At 40.6% G+C, this 9,503-nt stretch overlaps 2 non-coding genes across 2 annotated transcripts; both read right to left on the reverse strand.

Annotated features, from left to right (window-relative positions):
* Positions 1 to 338: 338 nt before the first annotated feature.
* Positions 339 to 411, reverse strand: trnaa-ugc (transfer RNA alanine (anticodon UGC)). The gene has a single exon. It is a non-coding gene; the product is annotated as a tRNA-Ala (tRNA).
* Positions 412 to 2,210: 1,799 nt separating this feature from the next.
* trnaa-ugc (transfer RNA alanine (anticodon UGC)) lies at positions 2,211 to 2,283 on the reverse strand. The gene has a single exon. It is a non-coding gene; the product is annotated as a tRNA-Ala (tRNA).
* Positions 2,284 to 9,503: the final 7,220 nt, after the last annotated feature.

The following is a 9,503-nucleotide window of genomic DNA, read 5'->3' on the forward strand; positions in this document are numbered from 1 at the left end:
CCCTCGTGGGAATTTAACTTATACCCTCTGAGTTACAACTCTAGTGCTCTTATTACTGAGCTACGCAGCCTTGCTTGGCAAAACTGTGTCAACCTTTTAGAAGATTGACCAAAAGAAATGCTTGAAAATGTAGTCTAAAGATAACTCTAAGCCAGTCATTCTCATTCAGTGTGGACACATTTGTGTTTCGTGGGAAATTATAAAATTTCCCTTAAGATCCTCAAAGACATTAACTCATTACGCAACTGCTTGTCACCAGTACCATGGACAAGGTATGTGGAATTACACCCTCAACTCTTACAAATCCAGCTTGCACAGCAAATGCTTAGTATACAATCAGGCCTCAGTGAGAATTGAACTCACGACCCCTTGTTTGCAAGACCAGTGCTCTAACCACTGAGCTACAAGGCCTGTTCCACTGTGGCTAATAATGAACTATAAACTATTCAACTACAATATTGCAAAGTGGAAATCAGGGTGTCACCACGTCTATCTCCCATGCTACTATTCTGCGAGCAAGCAAAGCTAGATAGCTGGGACAAGTTTGAGAACCGGTTAGTGTGCTCGAACCTCATAGCTGGTTGAAGCACTGGTCTTGGAAAGCAGGATTGAGTCCTGATTTTGATTCTCGTATATGTACAAGTTTGAATGTGACAACAGCCATGCCTAACGAGCAAAAGGACAAGGTGTGTCCTTTGATCAAAAAAGCTTTAGACAAAGATTCTATCATACAGGACATTTATAAAAACACATGCAAGAACACACACAGGTGAGAAACCTTTTTCCTGCTCAGTTTGTGGCCAGAGATTCTCTCAGAACAGTCACTTAAAAATAAACACAAGAACACACACAGGTGAGAAAACTTTTTCCTTCTCAGTTCTTGGCCCAAGATTGTTAGGGTTTACAAATTACAGTGGAGCCTCGGTTTTTGAACGTCCCGGTTCTCGAACAAATCGGTATTCAAACAAAAAATTTGAGGTTTTTTTGCTTCAGATGTCGGACGAAATTCGGTTGTCGAACCTTGCGAGATGAGCCGAGAGGACCCGCATGTCAGCTGACTCCGTTCGTTATTACATTCTCGTTACTCTAAGGATTGCATTAACTCTAATCATGCCTCCAAAGGAAGCAAGTGGGAGCAGTAAAGCCATCCTAAAACACAAAGACACTCCTAAAGCAATGCGAAGGTGAGCGCCCGGCGCGCTGCGGTTGCGCGATCGGACCAAATTAAACTCCCTGCGCACTGAGGTCCACTTAAATTTTGGAAAGTCCATTAGGACTTTAAAAAATATTTTCTAAATTTTAGCGACCGCTCTGTCACAATAATGCGACCAGCGTGGTGCAGTTGTGCGGTCGGCGGCGCGCTACGGTTGCGCGTTTGGCGGTGCGCTGCAGTTGCGCGATCGGACAAAAATGCGCGAATGAATAAAATGGTTAAAAAATGATTTTTTTTTTTGCTTGGAACGGATAATTTTTTTTTCATTATTTTTTAAAGGGAAAACATGATTCGGAATTCGAATGATTCACTTCTCGAACAGCCTTCTGGAACGAATTGTGGTGGAAAACCGAGGCTCTTCTCTAATGCTCTTATTACTGAGCTACGCAGCCTTGCTTGGCAAAACTGTGTCAACCTTTTAGAAGATTGACCAAAAGAAACGCTTGAAAATGTAGTCTAAAGAGAACTCTAAGCCAGTCATTCTCATTCAGTGTGGACACATTTGTGTTTTGTGGGAAATTATAAAATTTCCCTTAAGATCCTCAAAGACATTAACTTATTACGCAACTGCTTGTCACCAGTACCATGGAGAAGGTGTTAGAGATTTGCTCACTCCAATTTATTTTGCAAGAACCACACGGGAGACAAGTAAGTCATTTTAGACACCTGCAGGTGGAGAGTCCATTCGTCGCTGTGCGTACAGCGATGTTCGAATAGAGCTCTGAACTCTCCTTCCTGCAAGAGGATATTTATTAAGAGAAACAGAGTGGGGGTATGAGTGGGCTGAATAGAAAGCCCTTGTCCGCTAGTCTAAACATCTCAGGGGATGTTTTACGACCTTGTGATAAGGAGGACAAGGTAAGGTATTTTTTACCTGTTGCATTCCAAAATAATCCTATGATAAAGATAACCTGGAAAACCCTAACAGAAGGTATGTGGAATTACACCCTCAACTCTTACAAATCCAGCTTGCGCAGCAAATGCTTAGTATGCAATCAGGCCTCAGTGAGAATTGAACTCACGCCCCCTTGTTTGCAAGATCAGTGCTCTAACCACTGAGCTACAAGGCCTGTTCCACTGGGGCTAATAATGAACGATAAACTATTCAACTACAATATTGCAAAGTGGAAATCAGGATGTCACCACGTCTATCTCCCATGCTACTATTCTGCGAGCAAGCAAGGCTAAATAGCTTGGCCAAGTTTGAGAACCAGTTAGCGTGCTCGAACCTCTGGTTGAAGCTGGTGGTTGAAGCTGGTGGTTGAAGCGCTGGTTTTTATGTACAAGTTTGAATGTGACAACAACCAGGAACAGACATGATTAATGAGCAACAGGACAAGGTGTGTCCTTTCATCAAAAAAGAGGACGCGGAGCCAGAGCAACTTTTATAAAAGAGGAGGGGAAAGAGAAGGAAGAAGAGGATATCTAGAGTATGCCCTCAACTTGTCTCTCATTGAAAAGTATAGATGAGGGTCAATATGAGGTGAGCAAAGGGGCGGAGCCTGCAAGAAGCAGCTCTCGTCAACACACGACAACAGAAGATAATCGAGCCCACCGTGGAGGATCGCAAGCAGACGACCTCTTAGCTCCAACATCAGACTGTGATGACATGCTGTCACATTTTTCTGATGCTGCAGATGATGAGTCAGAAGTTGATATTTTATACCAAACGCTGGAAATGTTCTCAGTGTTGGATAATGTAAGATATCTTTTTCCAGATCACTTTTTGGCTGAAGATTCTCTCAGAAGGTAAACTTAATAATACATGGAAGAACACACACAGGTGAAAAATATTTTTCCTGCTCAGTTTGTGGCCGAAGATTCTCGCAGAACAGTCACCGAAACATAATCACAAGAACCTACACTGTTAAAGATTCGCTCACTCCAACTTATTTTGCAAGAACCACACGGGAGACAAATAAGTCCTTTTAGACACCTGCAGGTGGAAAGTCCATTCGTCGCTGTGCGTACAGCGATGTTCGAATGGAGGTCTGACTCTCGGCTCCTGCAAGAGCATTTTTATTAAGAGAAACAGGGTGGGGGTAAGAGTGGACTGAATAGAGAAAGCCCTTGTCCTCAAGTCAAAACATATCAGGGGGTGTTTTACGACCTTGTGTAGGATGGGACAAGCTAGGTTATTTATTACCGGTTGCATTCCAACATAATCATACGATAAGGATAATCTGAAAAACCCTGGCATCTCCCTCCTGTTTTATCATATGACTATGCCACCCTAAACAACAAAGGCAAGCAAGAAAATATAACGAAGAAAGAATAGTAAAAATAAAAATAAACGAACAATGATAGCAACAATTTCCAGTGAAGATGAGGTTTTCCCTCAATACCCCAGCTCAAACTTATTGTGCAAGCGAAAAACCTGCTGGCCAGATGTTATTAGCAGGAAAAGTCTCACACGGTCCCTCTGCCTTAGGCGACCAGAATGCTATCAATAAAAAAAAAGAAAAAGAAAAACACAGAAGCAGTACATCATTGTATCCATTACTTGCGATACATTTTTGATGGTCAAATCAACAAGTTTCTGTAAAACATGCTCAACAGAACAGCATCTACGCAATCCACGTTTCATTATCATTATCACATCTGTCACGTCTAAGATGTTGTATATGTGCTCGCGTTTTCGTCAGCTGATGATGTTCCAGTCTGTAGGTGTGGTCTGTCACTCACACTGGCGCACACACTCATGTCCAGTTGGCAGGCAGCATCGGACAACTCTTGTGACCACAAAACCACGATCCGTTCTGAACAGGCACGTGCACTCATAGGATGCAGGTGAGGCAGTGCTCCTGAACTTCTGGACGAAGTAGGTCCCGTCCGATGGTGCAGCCATGTTGGTAGTAGAGCCCTTACACCTTGAAAACGGCTCTCTCATCCTGGCACACAGCGGCGAATTCCAAAACTCCCATCCAGTTTCCTTCGTCTGCAAGTCCAGAGCGGGATGGGTCGGCAACACTGATTGTGACAGTTCGGTGTTGATATCGAACTCCTGGATGCCGTGTCCCTGTAAAACAATGCTCTAGACTTTTTTTGCTACGTTTCACACAATAATAATGATGAGTAAATCATCAGATACCTCTCGTGCATACGCTCCAACAAACGTTAAGTAGATGTGAGATAACTTGCATGAAGTCTACTTAACCAAACATTGAATAAATATGGGATAACTTAAAAACTGTCCCGGTCAACAACAATTCATAAATAGAAACTACAAGGTATAATAGAGAAAGAACTTCTCTTTAGCTAGACAATGAACAAAGGTGTTCTGTTCATAACTAGTGAGGGCCTCTCACAGATAAGACAAGGAAGGGAGTATAAGAACTCCCTAAAGCCTGGCAGATATGTTGGCCTTGAGCGAAGGTATGAGACCTCTGGTTCAGGCCGGCCAGCGCTTCCACAAAACTAATTATTCTAACATTTCCCACCTGTTTATCACATATTTGCTCAAATCCACACATCACCGTAACCAACCCCTTTTCTCGACTCGCAGTCGTCGGATCACATTCATGAGGACAAATATGTTTACACCAAAGGATAAACGTTGCGATGTCATCATTCAGAATCCCACGGATCTGGGAAAAGTTTGGTAACACAGATGCAGGAATTTTGCCATCAACATCATCACGTTGCCGCTCAGACATTAGGTATATCTGAGCAATCTCGTCCTCCATATTAGGCGATATTACTGTAGTGACGAGACGATTAAACAGAGCACGGAGACATGATATGCAACATCCATACAAGGTGAGCATAGCAGCAAACACTGCAACTGATGGTAAAATTGAGGACACAAGGGCGTTATACTTCCCAAAAGCAGTCATCCACTTGTAGTGCTCTTTCATCCTCATTTTGAGGGATCGTAGGCCTGCAATCGCCTCCGTCAGGCTCCCATCAGGGGCGGTGTCGTTCTGGATGAAAGTGCAGCATTGTTTTCCGAACATTGCGCAGACCCCTCCTTTCTCAGACAACAACATATCATGAGCATCGTGGTTCTGGATCGACATTAGGGAAGGCGTGGTTCGTTGTTCATGCAGTGCCTCGAGCCCCACTTGTGTCTGTTTGCCCAATTTCTGCATGTTGTAATGGATGTAATTTATCCTGTCTACGTTCTTGTTCATCGTTCACCAGCAGCAAATGGAGGACTCCCATCCCGCTGCAATTTGGTCATTTAATTCTTATTAATCAGGAACTCCTCTAGGGACTCCAATTGCATCAATTTCGGTCAGATCATCGTCGCCTCTCAAATTTAAAGATATTTTGTTTTTTACCAGCTTTTTTCCCAGATCTTGGCATGTTGATGTATATACAATTTCGCTTGACTACATTCTCTGAAAGCAATGGCTTCTTTTTTTTCTTTTCTCTCTCAATGGATATTATATAGAATGCTCTGTCACACATTTCACAATCCAGTAGACGTGACAGATTTCACACAATCTTTCGTCAATGGCAACGGTACAACATAAATAATCGGTCGCAAATCCATACATATGACATATTCAATTTTTTCTGTCTTTGCAGCTTGTTTTGCCATAAGCAATCAATTGTTTCTTTTTTCAGTTACTCTTATAGTTAGTTACCTGTAACAAATTATCCACATTCATTCTAGATATTCATCCCATTCTTTAACATCTACAGCAGTTGTTGACAAAGTACACATATAAACATCATACTTTCATGGCAGTCCAGATCCGACACAGCAGATCATCCTGCAAAGGTCAAATTGATCTTTTAAATTGATACAATGCAGCATAATTTTTTTGGGGCGACCTATATAAGTTCCCCATTCATCTCTCCCCTATTCATTATGACGCTTAGTACCCACAAATACCATATTTTTGAAGGTAACAAAATGGCAGCAAAGATAGCCACCCAACATGCAATAACGTCATTGTTCCATTTTCTTGTTCCCGGCATTTCTCAAAGAGGTAAGGCTTCTTTTGGCTCACTTTCTGCGATTGAACGTTACCTCAAAAGAAATGACCCTTTTGTAATTTGCTAGGACCACCTCAACTGACCTTTCTGCTATTTTAATGGCAGTTTGTGTAGTTATCAAGATTCAACATGGCCCTTCCCCCTTAGAAGAACACTAGTGTTTCGTTTTCAATGCTCTTAATGAGAATGCGGTTTGTTCTTTTTGCCTTTTAAATATTTTTTCTCATGTAATCTGCCAAATTGTAATCATCCTTAGTTTCCCACTTGGATTCAAAACATGGTAATCTATATTGTCGCCCAATCTATTTTTTATACGGGGTTAAACCCACAGTACTTGTAATATTTATGTACAGTTTGACCAGGTCTAAACATTTTGTCCATAATCTTCAGTTTTTTTTTTTTCCAAGCACATCTTCACACTTTATACCAGTCCTGTCATGAGAATTAATTTCTGAAATCCCATATCTCGGTATTATTTCTTTCCATGACGTTTTTGCCACTGTAAAGGCATTCAGTGTTTTTTTTTTTTTTGTTGAAATAATCTCTACAAAAAAAATTTTTTGTTTTGTTTTGAAAATGTTTTGAATATGAATCAAATCCATATGTTGTATAAAGCTGACTGACCTGCCCCACTATCCCTCCTCTTGAGCCATGTGACACGCACCATGGCTCAATATTGCTGCCCATTTGCATAGGTTCTTTGGTAGGACAGGTCTGTCTTCTGGTCATTTATAGATGCCATTCTCTAATCTTGCCCCTCTTTTCGTGCATAATTGAATTTCACTCCATGGACTTTGTCGCTGCACATCTTTAAAAATGTTTCAGTGATTTAATCTGCTTCTTGTGTGTATAAAATTTTAAGTGTCTTTTGGGCTGCAGCTTTGTGGTTCTGTCTGCAAGCTTGTTACCTCTTGACACCTTATCAGTCTCGTGTGTGTGTACTGCACACGTGCATATAACTACTTTTTGTGGGAATTGGACTGCTTTCACAACTAGCTTAGCTAGTAAAAGGATGGCCTCCCCGAATGGGGAGCGACTCAGCTAGCAAATGATTACATTTTCACTTTCTTGTAGTTTCTTTAGTTACTTTTCAATCATTTTCTCATTGTTTATCACAAGAATCTTAGAAATTTGAATACAAATCAAAATGTATGTTTTATTTTACTCAATTGTATGATTTAGAGAATACATATGTAGTAAAGTGTTGTATTACTACATATGATTTCATCATCATTTAATTTGACTTTCTTTCCAAAACGTTTAATTTCTCAGTTCACACATCTTCTACATGTGTTACTGGTTCTCCAGTTTTTTCTCTAGTTAATTATCAATCCAAAAGCTACGTGTTTGTTTTTAGCATTCAACATGCTCAAAATCATCTTTCATCAAAGTCGCTCTACTAATTTCCCATAGTAGTCGCCAACGACTTCAACCATTCACTCTTTCATTCAGGCAATCATTCATCAATGCTCATCATATGCATCTCACACAGTCTCCAAAAAGGAAAAATTGGTCCCAATTCGTCCAAGCTCACCACACAACATTCATATATCGTTTTCAACTCAGGTTTCCTGGTAGAACAATCCACCAATTCAAAAAAAACTTAACTAAAACAAACAACTGGCAAATTAATCTGAAATTTTCTTTGTTTTTAAATTTGAAGAACTCAATCTCTCAGATTTAGCTTGCATTTAGAATTTTGTATAATCTTATAACACAACCAATCAATTATTCCTATTAAATGTAGCATTGCAAAATCTTAAATTCACAATTTAGCTTCTTCCAATTCCTGAAAGCATGTTCTGTCATTTTTTTTTCTTCTTCGAATTTCTCATGTGGGCTTGACACTTAACATGCACTAGTGTGGATTAGTTTCTGCTCGCAAACAGATTTCTATCTTTTCCTCTCATTTTTATCTGTCAAAATTGTTTCTGTTCTGCGGTGTAAATTGAATAGACAACAGTCTAGCAAATTTTTTTATACTAAAAGTTTAGCCAATCTTCATCAATTTAACACATACGCACACACATGCACAGCTCTCGCGTGCGAAAGGTAGGTCCTAGCACCAATGATTCGTCACAGGCTGGCCATTTCCTGCGGTCGATCATGAGCTGGTCCCTCTCACGCACACGAGGACAACACATTCTAATTTTTTTAATTTATCTTCTAGAAGCAAGTTGTATTTCTTTATCACTTGATTTGCATATTTTAACTTTAGTGTACACACACAATTTGATCTCTAGTCATTTGTCATTGGGCATACAAACAGCACTGTCATACTTCTTGGATGAACAGGACTTCTAATAATGTGACCCTGACTTTTTTTTTTTTTCTGTTATATGGGGGAGGGTGCAGGTCTGTTAAGATTGGATACAAGTTTTGTGTACGAGCGGAAGGCCCCTCTTGCTCCTCTGCTTGAGCTCCGCTTTCAGCTTCGGCTGGAGTCGTGGCGGGGACAGTGCGCCTGTCTTCTGGCCTGACAAACATAGTCGCAGACTCATCACTTTTCATCTTTCTATCTTTCATCTTTTGGATTTGTTCTCTTCTCTCTTGTGAAGCTTTCAACCACATTCTAGCACAATTCAATTATCTCTCTTTTCTTCTTTTTCAGTCCCTTTGTTTTCTTATTCACACTCTCTTCCAAAACATCAATCACTATCTTCCACACTTCAAATTTCCTTCAAATGTATGGAGATACATTTTCTTCCACTTCAGCATGTATTGCATACAATTAAGAAATCTACTCGCCATGAACTTCTCATCTCAAAGAAGAGCAGAGCAGGAGATTTACCGTTCTTATTTCCCATCTTAATTTTAGTAGTTTAAGGTTTTACAATTTCTTCTCCTCAAAAATATTATTATTATCATTATTATTTATTTAATTCTTTGAGGATCCTCAATGCAGGTTTAAATTGACCTTTCTGTCATGCTGTCATGTGTTGTCCTGGTCAATTCCTGTTTTATTGTGTAATTTTCCTCTCGTTCCAGTCGGTGTGTCCTTCCCCTGTGCGTCTGGTCACGTGACTCCCTGATTCCAAGTGTGTGCACCTGTGCCAATGACCAACTGTCTTCACCTGTGTTCCCCTCCTTCTGTGTCCATATAACCCGCGCCTTTCCCCGTGTCCAGTGCCAGTGCGTCTTGCCTTGCTAAGAACACTCGCGATCACGAAACACTCGAGTTCCACGTAGAAGCCTTGTTTGAATGACTTTGATCACCTATGTTAACTTGGCTACATAGTTATCTTCGTTATAGTATTTCCCTCGGTTCGAGGCACTTTGATTTCCCCTTTTTCTCCCTCGGTTCGAGGGGCTTTAGTTTCCCCCTTTTTTGCCTCATATTGAG

The sequence above is a fragment of the Syngnathus floridae genome, chromosome 14 (genome assembly GCF_059516105.1).
Source record: "Syngnathus floridae isolate MCC-2025c chromosome 14, RoL_Sflo_1.0, whole genome shotgun sequence".
In the NCBI taxonomy this organism is placed as follows: Eukaryota; Metazoa; Chordata; class Actinopteri; order Syngnathiformes; family Syngnathidae; genus Syngnathus; species Syngnathus floridae.